Source organism: Pezoporus flaviventris, unplaced genomic scaffold (assembly GCF_033815535.1).
Source record: "Pezoporus flaviventris isolate CSIRO_AGI_PZ_B2104156 unplaced genomic scaffold, CSIRO_AGI_Pfla_v1 ptg000002l, whole genome shotgun sequence".
Taxonomy (NCBI): Eukaryota; Metazoa; Chordata; class Aves; order Psittaciformes; family Psittacidae; genus Pezoporus; species Pezoporus flaviventris.
In genome coordinates this window covers 50,639,854-50,655,673 of record NW_026892550.1, presented here as the reverse complement: position 1 = coordinate 50,655,673, position 15,820 = coordinate 50,639,854, and positions in this window count along the sequence as shown.

The window sequence follows — 15,820 nt, the reverse complement described above, 5'->3', positions numbered from 1 at the left end:
CTTCATTGTAAATAATGGCTGAAGTAGCCACAGCAATATTATTTGACTTAGTATGAATATGTTTGACATATGCCATTGAGAATGAGTTGAACATGATGCCGAAGACAAGCTGTGTATTAACATGGGGTCCCTGTTGTTCAAAAGCTCTGGAAACCCGGCCATAATCAGTAACAGTAAAGTTCTGAAGAATGAAAGGATGGTCATAACCATTTATATACGAGTTAATGCAAAACAGAAGAAATGCATAAACAAATGCAGGCAGGATTTGAAGAAAAGCTGTAACTTAGTCCCAGAAATTCTGTACTAAAGGCCTAGACTTTAACAGGAGTAAATGAGACCCATTTCTAAGACACAGTTGAGAAATCTGTGTGTGAAACAGAAAGAATATGTAAGTGAAAGATGTCAAATGGTGTTTGGCTGTAATGGATGCAGCATGAATGCAGTGAAAATGTTAACCTAATTCTGTTGCAAATCTGAAACAAAACTTTGCTCTTGCCACCTAACATTTCTTTTCAGCTTTGCTGAGGTGCAGTTGTGGAACCACGAAATGAAAGAAAACTATAATTCTAATAGTTGAACATGTCCTTTTATCACCAGTGTTGTACAACACCAGATACTGGAGGAGGAAAGAAATCAACTGTTTTACAGCCCTTCATGTTAAAAAAAGAAAAAGGTGGGTAATAATAAAAATGTGGGTTTTCTAATAAATCAGCTATATTAAGCTGTAGGCTTCTGCCCTTTCAAAGTAAAAGGAAGCAAGAGATTGTCAGTGGCAAAAATACTACCTTGTGGGATTTTAATAGAATTGTAAGCCCCATTGCCCTTCCTTTAGGATGATGTGGTGAAAATGCAAGGTGTTACTCAATTCTGCTTGGTTTCATTCAGTATCTTGAGTTGCCTTTTGTCATCAGCAGGGTGCAATTCCTATGGAGTGAAACAATGCATACAGCATGGACTAAGTGCCTCAAAACAGCTGTGTCCTGCCTTAGGCAGTACCTCAGTGGTTAACAGGACTAATGAATGTCCACACTAACAACAGTGAACACAGCCAGCTTAGGTAGGGATCAAGACCAAAGGTTATTTTTAGATAAGAGAAGGGAGAAGGTGAAAATATACAGGTGTGCAGACATACAGTGTTACAAGCAGTTTTAGGGCCTTGGCACAAAGCCCTTTGCTGTTACTTTGCAAGGAAGGTTGCAACCTGAAACATACCTAACTACAATACTGCTTCAAGCTTCCTTAAACTTTACAGAGGCTCTGTTCTACTGGGGAAGACTGGTCAGAGCAGAAGGGAAGGGTAGTAACTAAGGCTTACTAAAAAACTAGTGGGGCTTTCTGCTTAGGCATACATTGCTGAGCAGTCACTTTGCTCCCTTTGGATGCTGCAGTGATTCAGTGATAATAGATTTTTGGCTAAAACCAGAGTGAAAGTGATACCGCTGTCTACTTCTGCTGTCCTGGATGTGCCAGGTACAGGCCAGTTTTTTTTTCTAGTCCACATCTGAGGAGCAACAGAGCAAGTAATTGCCTGGCTGGTTGCTCCATTCACTCTCCTCTACCTGTAAGACGAAGAGCTCTTGACACCACAGGAGGAGCAGCGGTGAGTTTCTGGTGACAAGGTAATGAGGTACCAGTGACTGTCAAATGCATTGACATTTGAATCATGAAATGCAGTGAAATGGGGTTCTGAGGGTGTTAGAAATCTCTCACCTTGGTTCTGAGTCTGGATGCTGAAATGCTGAGCCAGCATCCCAATGCACTTTATTATTCTGGAAGAAAGTTACTCCCTTTACTCCTCAGGTTCCTGGAAGGATAGCTGGGGTCAGAGACTGGTCTATAATTGCAGCTGTCAGCTCATTGTTAAATGAAGAGATGTAAAATGCCTCCTTGCACATCATTTATTAACATTTAAAACCTACCAGGGGACTTATAAAACATTCCACTTCCTGTAACATTTATAAACTACTAAGGAGCACAGACACATTCCCCTATATTAATTACCCTAATTTAGGAATGTCCATAGAGGACCCATGAGCACAGAAGCTATGATTCTCCCCTCCCCCTCCACACAATTCTTTTATTTCTAGGCATTGAGGTTCCCCTGAGCCCATTCCAGCTGCAAATTCTCCTGGCATGAAGCAGGGTAGAGCTAGAAAGTGAATATATTTTCAGACCTTGTATACATGAGGGAGTTGCACTAAGATTACTGGTAAACCTGCTTAGTTAAACCAATGCAAGATGTGACATGGACAGTCTTATTTCATCTGGTCACTTCTTTTAGATTTGGATTAGGTTTGAAATCAAGTAAACCCCCGTTTAACATCTTTAAATAAAGATGTATGAAGGCATTCACATCAGTTTAACTTGAATTGTTTCAGTCAGATTTAAATGAAACCACTGAAACTTTCTTGTACTGAGATGACCTCAGTAAATACAAATTTCTATCTCTCTTCTACGGGCCTGAGGGGGTTGCAGCTCTTCTGGCTTTTCACAAGGCATAATTTTCATCACTTATGGTAGGAGCCAGTGGGAATTATAAGCTCTGCTGGATCAGGGTAAATCAAATGCAGGGCATTTAGTGGTCAGGGAAGGAACATGAAAGAAGGCAGCGTTACTTGTCTTGCTGAAAATGATCACAGCAGCTCCTCTGAACCTCTTCAGGCTTAGTGCTGTGAATGCGTTGGGCCTGCCATAGATCTTCAGTGCCTTCCTGTTGCTGTCAGGGTATCCAGTGGGCCTAGCACATATGAGTGAGTCTAGGTGATGCATCTGACTGAGGAAGGGTCAGCCTGCAGTATCGTTAGATGACAGATTCCCTTTAGAGCATTCATTCCTCTCCACTGGGCTTTGGTATTGGCACCTATGAGCAAGAGCAAGAAAATGGTCAGGTACCTATTCCTTGAAATAACCCTTGGGTTATTTCAGACAGTTGATAAAAAGAGAGAAATGTGACTACCTTCAGTTCATTAAATGTTTGTGGTGGACATGTTTTCCTTCAGTAGTGTGATGTTTGGAGAATAAAATAAGTATGTTATATTTGGATGTTACCTTGGGTTTCCCCCATGAAATAATTTGAAGAATGTTCCCCCGCTGCATGTGCTGAGCTGTGAAAATTGTTGCTGAAAGCACATAATGTTGTGTATACTTAATTTTAAATGAGTCCGCCATGGAGAAGTCTGTATGTGTTAGAGAATTCCCATAGTTTTGAATGGTAAGATCTGTGGTTTTCTTCATCAGAGATGAAGCCATATAAATACTGCTTATCACTTTCTTGCTATGCACTTGCTGGGTCACCTGTGAATGCTTTAGTGAGTATCCCAAATCAAGCACTAAGAAATATTTAGAATAGTAGGGCTTTTGTGCAGAGGGAAGTTGATTATGTCCAGTGTCTGCAAGGGGATCCTTCTGCAGAGGTAGTCTTCCCATTAGCTGTGCCACTAAGTCATATATCATAGGAGGGCTGAAATTTGTTTTTATCAATTCAGGAACAAGATCCAACATCTGTTCCTAATTACAGGTAGGGGTCTCAGAGGAGGTCTGAGTTACAGTATATGTGGATATCAAAATGCACAGCTCTCATTACTTGAATAGGTAAATAATTTTATTCATCATCCGTGCAGGGACATAAGAACTGTAGCCCAGGAGATGTTAACAATTAACCACAATCTCATTCACATTACTGGCTATCAATATCTTCAGCTCTTTTACACAGTAGTTTAATACTGACTGTGTAAACCTTCTGCAAAGGGGTTTTTTTTTTTTTTTTTTTGGTGTGAATTGGGCATTTACAAATCGATTTCTGTTTTTATCAGATTGATTTTACATGATACTTTTCTACAAAGGATGTCTTGTTATGTTTTTTTGCTTTCTTTTGGCTAATGAGGGACCAAGTGTCTTCTGTAAAATCTGGGTTACCACAGCTTATGACTGGCTTTCATTCAGGTCGAGGTGCTAACCACCATGCAGCACTGTGTCTGAAATAAATAATTTCCGTGCACCCAAAATTTTAGTTTTGGCAGAGTTGGGTGGTGGTGTTTATCCTTTTGGGGGCAGCTGTCTCTGTACCATATGATATATGATTTTACAGTCCAGTAAATGCAAGGATTTGCTCATGTTTTTTTCAAGACTTGCCTTCACTGTAGAGTTAATTCTAGTTGTTTGCAAAGAAGTCACATGTAAGAAGAGTGCCATCCCATATTGATACAAATTATTGCTATAGATTCAAACAGACATGAGAGAAAAATAATGAGAAGTGTAGGTATTTGCAAGCAAATACACTATTATTCATATTTTTAACTTGAGCTGGCTTAACTGAAGCACACTGGTGCCCTTCACTGAAGTTGTCTGCACAGTTGGAGAGTATAGGCAAAAACCTGAGTTAATACCACACATCAGATGCTAAGCTTAATTATGACATTAACCCATGACTGTACTCCATGTAGTGACCCTAACTCAAGGATGTAGAACTTCTGGGAAACTCTCTTTTTCTGTTAGAAATTCCAGCTGTATTCCAGGCAGTGCAAAATATTGCTGACAGATTGGTTCTGCCCTCTGCTAATTTCCATGGCAGAGGTCTTTGATAGTTTGTATGTATGCGGTTGAGAAATCCCTCTGAGAACCTTTACACATGCAGTAATGCAAAATACACTGCTGCTGTTACTTGAGTTGTTGAGGTGAACAGCAGTTACCTGCAAATTGGAACGGGAGGAAATCTGGTGATTTCAAACCAGTGCATTTAACTTTGATTCAGTACCAAGCACACTGTTGGAGTTATTAGTAAAGCAATCAGTTTGGAAGCAACTATGGCAATAAGGGTGGTAAATAGATGGCAGCATGGACTTATTAAAAGTAAATCATACAAACTAACTTAATTTCTTTCTTTGAGAGGATAAAAAGCTTAGTGGCTGAGGTAAATCCGCAAGAATAGTGTGTCTCCATTTCATGAACATTTTTCTTACAGTTCCATACAACAGTCTCATAAGAAAATTAAAAGTGTGGATAAGATATAATTTTAATAAAATATGATGAATTGCAATGCATTTTGAATGACTATATATATATCAAGGTATAGCTAAAGTGCTTGTCACATTGGTGCTTATATATATTGATAACTCCATTTTGAGAGAGGAGAGAGCTGTCTTTCTGGAATCAATTCTGGCTCCAATAATAAGTTAAGGTGCTGTATTTTCATTAATTGCTTCGACAGTAGGATTAAGACTTCATTGATTGTATGTGTGAATGACATTAGTCTTGTTGGGACTGCAAATGCCACGCAGAGAGCAGTTGTTAAAATACATCCTTCTCTGAATGTGCCCATGGCATACACCCTAGAGACTCAGACAGGGAGTATGTGGGTAGCTGGGACACTGGAATTTCTCTACAAAGCAAAATTTCCCTGTCCTTCTAGCTGGGGTCAAGAGATTGGTTCTCTATCTGCAATGACATTTGGAAAAAAGCAAACCAAAACATCCTGAAAAACTTACAGTAAAATAACATTAAGGTTATAAAGCCAACCACTGAGTAACTAGGAAATAATAAGATTCAAGTGGCCTGTACAATTTTATTTTAGCTTCCTAATGCATGTGTATTATGAAGCAGTCCTTAATTCCAGAAATCCATACTATTTTAAACTCAGGATTCTCCTTTGGCAGCCCTCTGCATTGGAAGGAATTTCATGCAGACTGAATTTTGTTTCATGCAAGTTCATGTAAGATTCCTCAGAACTTCATTACAGGCTGCTTTGCAGCCCAGCATTTGTGATGATGTACTTGCAAAGTGGAGATGTGCATGCAGAAATGTGGAAGCGCTTTGGTACTTCTGTGTAATGTTTCAGAAGCACTAAGAAGAAGCATGCCATTTTGAAGTGCAACAGTGATATAAGGAATTGGTGAAATCTAAAATTTTTCAATAAAACTTAAAATCCTTCAAAATTCAAATTTCAGTGCAGGTATTTTGCAACATCTGTAATTAAAGTGATAATATGATCTATATGTACACTGAATCTTTGTGTCTGAAGGTTTGCACCGTTGCCTTAGATGCATGACAATTAGGCATTTTCTTTTGGACGCTCTGGATAATACCATTAGATGCACAATAATTGGGTGTTTTCATCTCATTAATATTCATTTTAATACATTTAAATGCCTTTTTTATAGCATTTGTTAATTAACATACATTTACAATGATATATTCCTCTTCCTCATTCACCCATTCTGACTAATTTAATGAGCTGACATATCAGATGACTTCTCTTACAGGATTCTGCTGTTGTATCTTTGGTGGGAACAAAGAAATCATTATCATGCTGTTTGCAAGCAGTATTAGCACAGCTATTTTTTCTCACAAGGAATCTGGGGCATGAAGAGTCTGTCCTTAGTGATTCTGTTGCAAAATAGAGGGGTCCTTACTATTTCCTTTTATTCGTATTGTTAAAACCTGTATCCTAGAATCAAAGTTCGCGCCCTAGTGTGCTTTTTGAATTGAAAGTGAATACAGTTTGTACCCCTAAAACTTTGTGGTTTGTGCACCTCTGGGAATAGAGTGCAGCCAGCAAAGCTGTAGTGAGGGGCACACCAACATTAAAAAATACCTCTCCTCATTCTTGTAAGTCAGGCTAATTTTAAAAGTAAACTAAAACATTCAGAGGAGCTGAAGGAAATCCCTGTCTCTTGAAAATGTCTGCAAGGAGGTGAAGTAGTAACTGAAATGCTGCTGTATAATTACACCTACTGGGGATATTCATTATGATTCTTGGGTTACTCTGGAGTCTGACTATTAGTATTAAGTTAGACAGCTTGCCTGTGTATCGTACAAATATTTTAACAGCCTGTGCACAGCACCGCCCACAATAATGTGTGTGCTTTCAGTTCCTGTGTTGCTGCTGAAGTACAAATAATAATAATAGTAAACACAGAAAGAAAATAAACATCGTTCCTACTGTAGATTTACCAGGTTTTGAGTTTTTGTGACAGTGCACTGCAGTTTTTTGAGTTTTCATTTCATCAAAAATTAAGGGATGAAACTGTAAAATTCTTTATACTGATAAATCAAAAAGCAATCTCAGCATTTAACAAATTATTCAAATTCAGATAGAGAAAACACACCTGGAGGGGAGTTTTCAGAAAGGCTCAGTGTCAGCTTAATTCTACTCCTGCTGGAGTCAATGGGAGTTAAGCCAGTACAGAGCATTTTTCAAAATCTTAACCTTAGGATCTGCATACCCATCTAAGTTCGATGAGGTTTATTCTTTAGGAGATTCTTAAGTTATTAAGGAAGAGATTTTCAGTAGCACCTGGGGGATTTAGAAGCACAGTTCAATTAGTCTTTCACTGCAATTTGTGCTTCTAAATACCTGAGACAGGTTTGAAAATCTCACGTTAAAACCCTGTCTCAGCTGTTGGTTAAAGCCTCAGTGCACATGTCTATTCTGATAAAAATAGGATTCCAGTCTGAGGCACATGCAGAATTTTGCATGTGGTTAGATGGTACGCCAGGAGAATAGGCTGTCACATTATCGTTAACTATAAATGAAGGGCACTGTCAAGTGAGGAACATTTGAACAACATTGCCAGCACCGCCACTGTGGTCCTGTAGTGGGTTCTGCTTAATACTGAGAAGTCACATTCTGTGACCGGTGTTAAACTGAGAGGCATGTAACTCCCTGAAGATGCCATGAGGGTAAGTTAGTATTCATTTCGAGCACGATGGAAGAATCTGATGCCCCACTTTCTGGATTGGCATATCATTTAGGAGTGATGGATGCGGTTATACGTCAGTGAACATGATTTACATGGGTTTAAATGGCTCCTTTTGATGTGGTTTTTATACACTGTTACTGCAGCCACCCAACAAAACCCTGCCCTGCTAGTGCAGTGAAGATGATCAGACTTGGGTGTCTTAACAGCCCTCGTTTTCTCTGCTTGCAAGAAAAAAACATATCCTTGTTTTTGCAAATTTAATGGAAGAGAAAACACAATTCCTCTTAAGTGTCTGGAAGAGAAAAGAGGAGTTCTGTCAGTGTGTTAAAAACGGGGAGATTTTCAGCCATGGTTCTTAGGAGGAAGGGTTCAAAGCTCAGTGTTACTTCATTTGAGAGCAGCTTGACTGGCAGTGTGAAGTTAACCCCCTTGCTGTCTGAGAGCTCCAGTTCTGACATGCCAGTGGTTCAGAGTTTAGTCTACCGTTTTTGCTCCTAGGATGCAGTGTGTGTTTCACATAGATATGCATATATGCCCTTTTTTAGAGGTCGGATTCTCCTTCGTATACATCTGAGCACTTGCACTGATGGAAACTAGTTAGACGGCTACTGAACAACATAACTGCCAGATTGATGTTTTGTACTGTACTAGTCCATCTCAGAACCTCTTGTGAAGGTGCCTTGCTTTACATTTTAAACTCTGCTGCAGTGTAATTGAACAGGAATTTGGGGGTTGAGCAGGAGGAAATGGGAGTAAGTTAATAAATGTTTTCTTTTCAAAAGGAAAGCTAAGAAAGGGTACTAAATTTGAATTATTTTCATGTGCAGTGCACCACACAAAAATGAAGAGGAAGCTTGTAATTTATTACAGGGGTTGTCTTAGTCATTCTAAAATTAAGCCTAACCAGGGAGACAGTCATAGCCTTTACTTGGGTAAGCAGATGGGTGAAGGAGAGTAAGTCTGGTTATGTACCATCCCCTCTTCTCAGCAAGCCTTGTACTCATGTCATGAGGAGGAGAAGCAGGAACATTACAGCAGCATACCTAGAGATGCCAGATGCTCTTCTGTGAGCAAAGGGGAATGAAGCAGCAGGAAATGAAAGGAGCCTCATCTTGATGAAGGCAGTGAGGCAGCATGCTCTGCAGGGTGAAGTAGCTCCCCACTCTGTAAAAGGAAGGAGTCTGGGAGGTGAACTAGCTGTAATTCACACAACCCATGCCAGCCTATTCAAGGGACTACTGTGCAATTCAATACAGAGTGAAGAATTACCATTTTAATACACTGTTGAATCCGAAGCAAGCCTGCTGGGGCCAAACTGTTTCAAGAGGGACCATTTGGACTTGCACTGGAAGTAACAGGTAATGAATGGCTCCAAAAGATTCAGATTATGTTAAGAACTGAGATTTACTATCTGATCAGGATATTTGTTTATCACAGTACCTTTGTTTTAAAATACAGGTAGCCCATTCGAGCTGCTTGATAAAGGAGAAAACAATCAACGTCATGGGGTTAGCCCTTGAGGGCAAAGGACTCTTGCAGAGAGCTGCTGCTGCTGAGGCCTTTAGAGTACACTAAAGCAGGGAAGCTCTGAACATTGGAAGGGTGGGAGTGGGTTCAAAACAGGCAGCTCCTAAACTGAATGGGGCCAGGCAGGGTGGGGTTCATCATCAGGTCAAAGAATGTTAGCATTAGGGGGATGCTAATGGCATGGGAACTTAGGTCAGGAGGCAACTGGGCTGGAAGTGAAAAAAGTCAGTCACAGAATGGTTTGGGTTGGAAGGGACCTTTAAAGGTCCAACCCCCATGTGATGAGTAGGGACATCTTGAATTAGATCAGGTTGTGCAAAGCCCCATCCAGCCTGACCTTGGATGATTCCAGGAGTGGGGCATCTACAGTCTCTATGGGCAACCTGTTCCAGTGTTTCACCACCCATATCAAAACAAATTTCCCTATGTCTAGTCTGAATCTAACCTCTCTAAGTTTAAAACTATTACCCCATGTTCTGTTGCAGGACACCATATCCTTCTGGTACTCCAGAGCTGGACACAGTACTCCAGGTGGGGTGTCACCAGAGCACAGGGGCAGAATCACCTCCCTCGACCTGCTGGCCATACTTCTTTTGATGCAGCCCAGCATACGCACAGGCTTTCTGGGCTGTGAGCACACACTGAAGCCAGCTCATGTTCAGTTTCTCATCCACCAGTATCCCCAAGTCCTTCTCAGTGGGGCTCCTCCCACTCCCTTCATCCCCCAGCATGTGTTGACACCAGAGGTTGCCCCAACCCAGGTGCAGGGCCTTGCAGTTGGCCTTGTTGAACCTCATGAGGTTCACATGGAACCATCTCTCGAGCTTGTCCAGGTCCCTCTACTGTGTCAGCTGCATGACACAGCTCAGTATTGGACCCAAACCAGACCCTAAAAGGACACCACTTGTCACCAGTCTCCATCCAGACATTAAGCTGTTGACCACTGTTCTCTGAATGCAATAATCCAGACAATTCCTGATCCATTGAATAGTCCAGCAATAAAATCTATATCTCTCCAGTTTAGAGAGAAGGGTATTGTGGGAGACTGTGTAAAGGCCTTACAGGGGTTCAGAGAGATGACATTCATAGCTCCTCCCTTGTTCACCAAAGTGATAAAGGAGAAAACAATCAACGTCATGGGGTTAGCCCTTGAGAGTGTCACTGTTGGAGTGTCACATAAAAATGTACCAAGTAGAGAAGGATGCAAGGGAGTGAGAAGAAGACAAAAGTGTCCCCATGACCCAGATAAAAGACTGAAAGGGCAACTTTTCTGATTTAGGATGGGAAAGTGCCTGGTGCAAAGAGACTCCTGTCTGGGGCTAGCCTCTGAACAGGTATTTACACAGTCTGTTTTACTTTGGTTTCTGTGAGCAACTGCAGCTGATAAACAGTGTTTAGAAATATCCTTTTGATTCTGCATGGCTTGTCTGGCCTGTAGGCTCAGTAAAGAGTGGTGTGTAATGGGAGCTTTAGTTTCACAGGAGCTCTGCATAGATTGGTGATTCAGGGAGTAATGTTTTCTTCCCTCTTCGTCTAATCTTGCAGGAAGTGAGTCACTGCTGTCTTTCTTTCCTTTGCTTGGAGGTTTTGCTGATAGGGAGAACACATTATAGAAGAGCCAAGTTTTCTATCCTTCCTTCCTATACCTGTTTCTTTCTTGCGCTAACTCATACCACTTAATGGAGAAGAAACAACTAGACTTGAAATAGAGCCCATGAACAAGTGGAATCTTGCCACCCAGGCTAACCTACTTAGAATCATAGAATAATTAGGGTTGGAAAGGACCTTAAGATCATCAAGTTCCAACCCCCCTGCCGTGGACAGGGACACCTTACGCTAAATCATATCACCCAAGGCCTCGTCCAACCTGGTCTTGAACACTGCCAGGGATGGAGCATTCACAACCTCCCTGGGCAACCTATTCCAGTGCCTCACCACCCTAACAGGAAAGAATTTCCTCCTTATATCCAACCTAAACTTCCTCTGTTTAAGTTTTAACCTGTTACCCCTTGTCCTGTCACTACAGTCTCTAATGAAGAGTCCCTCTCCAGCATTGCTATAGGCCCCCTTCAGATACTGGAAGGCTGCTATGAGGTCTCCATGCAGCCTTCTCCTCTCCAGGCTGAACAGCCCCAACTTTCTCAGCCTATCTTCATACGGGAGGTGCTCCAGTCCCCCAGTCATCCTTGTGGCCCTTCTCTGGACTTGTGCCAACAGTTCCATGTCCTTTTTATGTTGAGGACACCAGAACTGCACACAATACTCCAGGTGAGGTCTCACAAGAGCAGAGTAGAGGGGCAGGATCACCTCCTTTGACCTGCTGGTCACACTCCTCTTGATACAGCCCAGCATATGGTTGGCTTTCTGGGCTGCAAGCGCACACTGAAGCCGGCTCATGTTCATTTTCTCATCAACCAACACCCCCAAGTCCTTCTCCACAGGGCTGCTCTGAATCTCTTCTCTGCCCAACCTGTAGCTGTGCCTGGGATTGCTCCGACCCAGGTGTAGGACCTTGCACTTGGCATGGTTAAACTTCATAAGGTTGGCATCAGCACACCTCACAAGCGTGTCGAGGTCCCTCTGGATGGCATTCCTTCCCTCCAGGGTATCAGCTGAACCACACAGCTTGGTGTCATCGGCAAACTTGCTGAGGGCACGCTCAATCCCACTGTCCATGTCAGTGACAAAGATGTTGAACAAGACCGGTCCCAACACCGATCCCTGAGGGACACCACTCATTACTGGTCTCCAGCCATTGACCACAATTCTTTGTGTGCGGCCATCCAGCCAGTTCTTTATCCACTGAGTGGTCCATCCATCAAATTGATGTCTCTCCAATTTAGAGACAAGGATGTTGTGTGGGACAGTGTCGAATGCTTTACACAAGTCCAGGTAGATGACATCCACTGCTCTACCCCTGTCCATCAGTTCTGTAGCCCCATCATAGAAGGCCACCAAATTGGTCAGGCAGGATTTCCCCTTAGTGAAGCCATGCTGGCTGTCACCAAGCACCTTGTTGTTTTTCATGTGCCTTAGCATGCCTTCCAGGAGAATCTGCTCCAAGATTTTGCCAGGCACAGAGGTGAGACTGACTGGTCTGTAATTCCCCGGGTCATCCATTTTCCCCTTCTTGAAAATGGGGGTTATATTTCCCTTTTTCCAGTCATTGGGAACTTCACCTGACTGCCATGATTTCTCAAATATGATGGACAGTGGCTTCGCAACTTCATTTGCCAGCTCCTTCAGGACCTGTGGATGGATCTCATCAGGACCCATGGACTTGTGCACGTTCAGATTTTTAAGATGGTCTTGAACCAGTTCCTCTCCTACAGTGGGTCCAAGGTCTTCATTCTCACAGTCCCTGCGTCTGCCTTCCAAGACTTGGGTGGTGTGGTCAGAGCCTTTGCCAGTGAAGACTGAGGCAAAGAAGTCGTTCAGAACCTCAGCCTTCTCCAAATCCTGTGTAGCTAGTTCTCCCAAGAGCTTCCTGAGGGGGCTTACATTCTCCCTCATCTGTTTTTTATTTGCTATGTACTTTTAGAATCCCTTCCTGTTATCTTTAATACTTCTAGCTAAGTTTAGTTCTAACTGGGCCTTAGCTTCCCTAACCTGGTCCCTAGCTTCCCGGGCAACATCCCTGTACTCTACCCATTCCACCTGTTCTTGCTTCCACTTATTATAAGCCTCTTTTTTCATTTGAATTTTCCTCAGGAGCTCCTTATCCATCCAAGGAGGTCTCCTGGCCCTCCTGCTGCAGTTCCTTCTGGTTGGGATGCAACACTCCTGAGCTTGTAGCAGGTGATCCTTGAATATCAACCAAGAGTCTTGGGCCCCCCTGCCCTCTAGGGCTGTATCCCATGGAGCCTTACTAAGCAGGTTCCTGAAGAGGCCAGAGTCTGCTCTTTTGAAGACCAGGGCAGTGAGCTTGCTGCATGCTCTTCTCACTGTCCTGAGGATCTCAAATTTGAGCATCTCATGATCGCTGCATCCAAGGCTGCCCTGGAGCGTCACATTTCCAACGAGCTCTTTTGGTGAGCCCAAGGTCAAGCATGGCACCTTCTGCCTTTACCAGGCTCAAGGAGAAGAGATGATAGGGCAGCAGTGCTGTACTGTTCCCTCGAGGTAGAACCTGGAAGAGACCTATTCAGCTTCAGGGGAAACAGTGAACCTGCAGCAGCGAACTTCTGTGAGCTGTTAATCCTGTTGTGAGGATGATAGCAGTCAGCATTAGCAGGATGGGAGGTGAGGTGCAGAGCTGAGTGATGCAAGAATTCCAGGACATTTCTTAGGGCTGTCCATAAACTGGTGCCAATCCAGGGCCTCTAAAGATGCCTCCCCTTGCTCATCTCTGAGCTGCTCTCACAGCACTGAGGCCAAAGGCTGGGACACAGTGCATGTACTAAGGTAAAGTGAAAATAGGAACATGCACTGCACTCCTCCTGACATTATCAAGTACTGTAAGTTTTACACACCAATGCACAGATTACTGGCATTTACTAGGAAACGCAGGGAGCAGGCTGGCAACTGCTTGCAGGCACATGGAATATACAGGCAATTGCTCTGGAGCATGGGGAGCACACAGACAATTCAATTCCCAACTGGTTTCTAGGCAGGAGCTACCAATTAAAATTAAAAGAATAAAAGACCACAAGCTTGGGACTGATGATAGGCTCTGGAGAGAGGGGTTGCCAACAGCTTGTGCTACAAAGATGCTTCTCTTTCAGTGGATTTCAAATGGTGAAAGAAACTCAGGTAACAGATCATTCTTTTCTTCTGGCTTCCCTGATCTTCATGTACTCAGTCGTGCAGCCAAAATTCCTACAGACGGGGCTGCTCCCTGTGAATTCCAAGCAGCAAGCCAGCCTTTTGAGAGCTGATGCAGTGAATACGCCAGCAGTCAGCTATACCTAGGAAGCAAGATTTTATAACTAAGCATTAGGTGTCTGATCAGAGAGTGTTGAATAATGGGGCTCAGATAATTACTAATAAGACCATGGTATTTATTTACATATATATGAAATGATTGAGTATTTAAAAAGAATTATCTATCCAATGTGTCTTTCATATTAACCATTAAGTAGTTTCTGAAGCAAACCTCTCCTCCTGATGGAGAAAACTGGAGCCTAACCAGGTATTAGACATATGTGGGATTTGCAAAGCTGGGATTTATGCTGTGCCCATCACAGTGGTCCCTGTGGATCGTGATGGAAGTGGGCAAGTTGGTAACTGCAGTTACCAACCTCAAACTGCAGCTCCCATGGGGCAGATGAAGTTGTAAATCACAATCTGTCACTGGTTATGAAGTCAAAGCATGTTTCCCTTGCTCTTCTCAGAAGTCATGTGAATGTTGATGAACTAGTCAGGTGGAGGATGCTGGATGGGCGGATTTTCACAAAAAGCAGTGAGTTTACCCAATTTTTTTTAATGATTTGTACAAAAGAGGATAATAATACAAAGACTGTTAGTGCTTCACAATGTGGAAGTCATAATGGTGGCGCAAGACAAGAACTGTGATCTTATCTGAACTCCCTGCCAACCACAGGAAAAGCTGTGCCACTGAAAAACAGTGGCACTAATACAGTCAAAATGTCTAGACGTAACATACACGTTATTTTAGATGCATTTTGTCACACGTGGCCTCTACTGTGGAAGCAAAGTAAGAAAGTGAAAACCTTTCAGGCGCTTTACCTCCATTGGGAACTTGGGAATCACGAGACTGCACAGCGCAGTACTTCAGTCATTGTGGTACCTCATGTCAACACAATTCTGCTACATGAGGGTTTGCTTTGTGAAGGCTCTCAGATTTCCCTTTCAGAGAGCTTGACACGGAGACTCATCCCCTAGCAGGTGCAGGACAGACTCATTTATTATTGCTTAGTTTAATAAACTGCATCTTAAATTATGATATCGATTGCAATGTTGAAGGAAAAGGCTGAGCTGGCATTATAGTATTTGACACAAGCAGCATTTTAAAACGTTTACACTGATTGCATGGTGCATTAGTAGTGTTTTTGGAAAACAATAGACTCAAAATATGGTGTCACATAAAGTGCTAGGTGCCTCTGAATTCATTTATTTAAATTTTGATCTAAAAATGAAAGACATTGCATGGCAAAGGGTGCTAACGTAGGGTTGGGTTCTTGTCCCCATGAACAAACAAAAACCAGTGTTTGCTGTATCAGTTCCCAAAATTACTGACATTTAAGCACAGCAAAAATACATTTGTAGCAACCCTAGTAAGTTCTGTAGGATCTCCTGACAGGATAAACATGTCTTCTCTGCCCTCCTTTTTTTCCCTCCCCCCCCCCCAAACAAGCAATAAAAACATTTTGCATAAACAAATTCCAAATTACAACTAATCATAGGAAAGCTGACAAATTTATGCTATGCTTGTCTGTGAAAATACTAATCAAAGCAGCCTGTCAATTGTTAAAGTTAATGATTTAGATATGCAAAACTCTGACTAAATTTTTGTGGATAATTACATAATTATGCCTGGGTTACCACAATCAAAAATAGCAATTGCAGGCTTCATCTTGAAATCACCATGGCAGTTCCCTGCTATCTTTTAAAGACCTCTTTAACCTTGCCCCCCC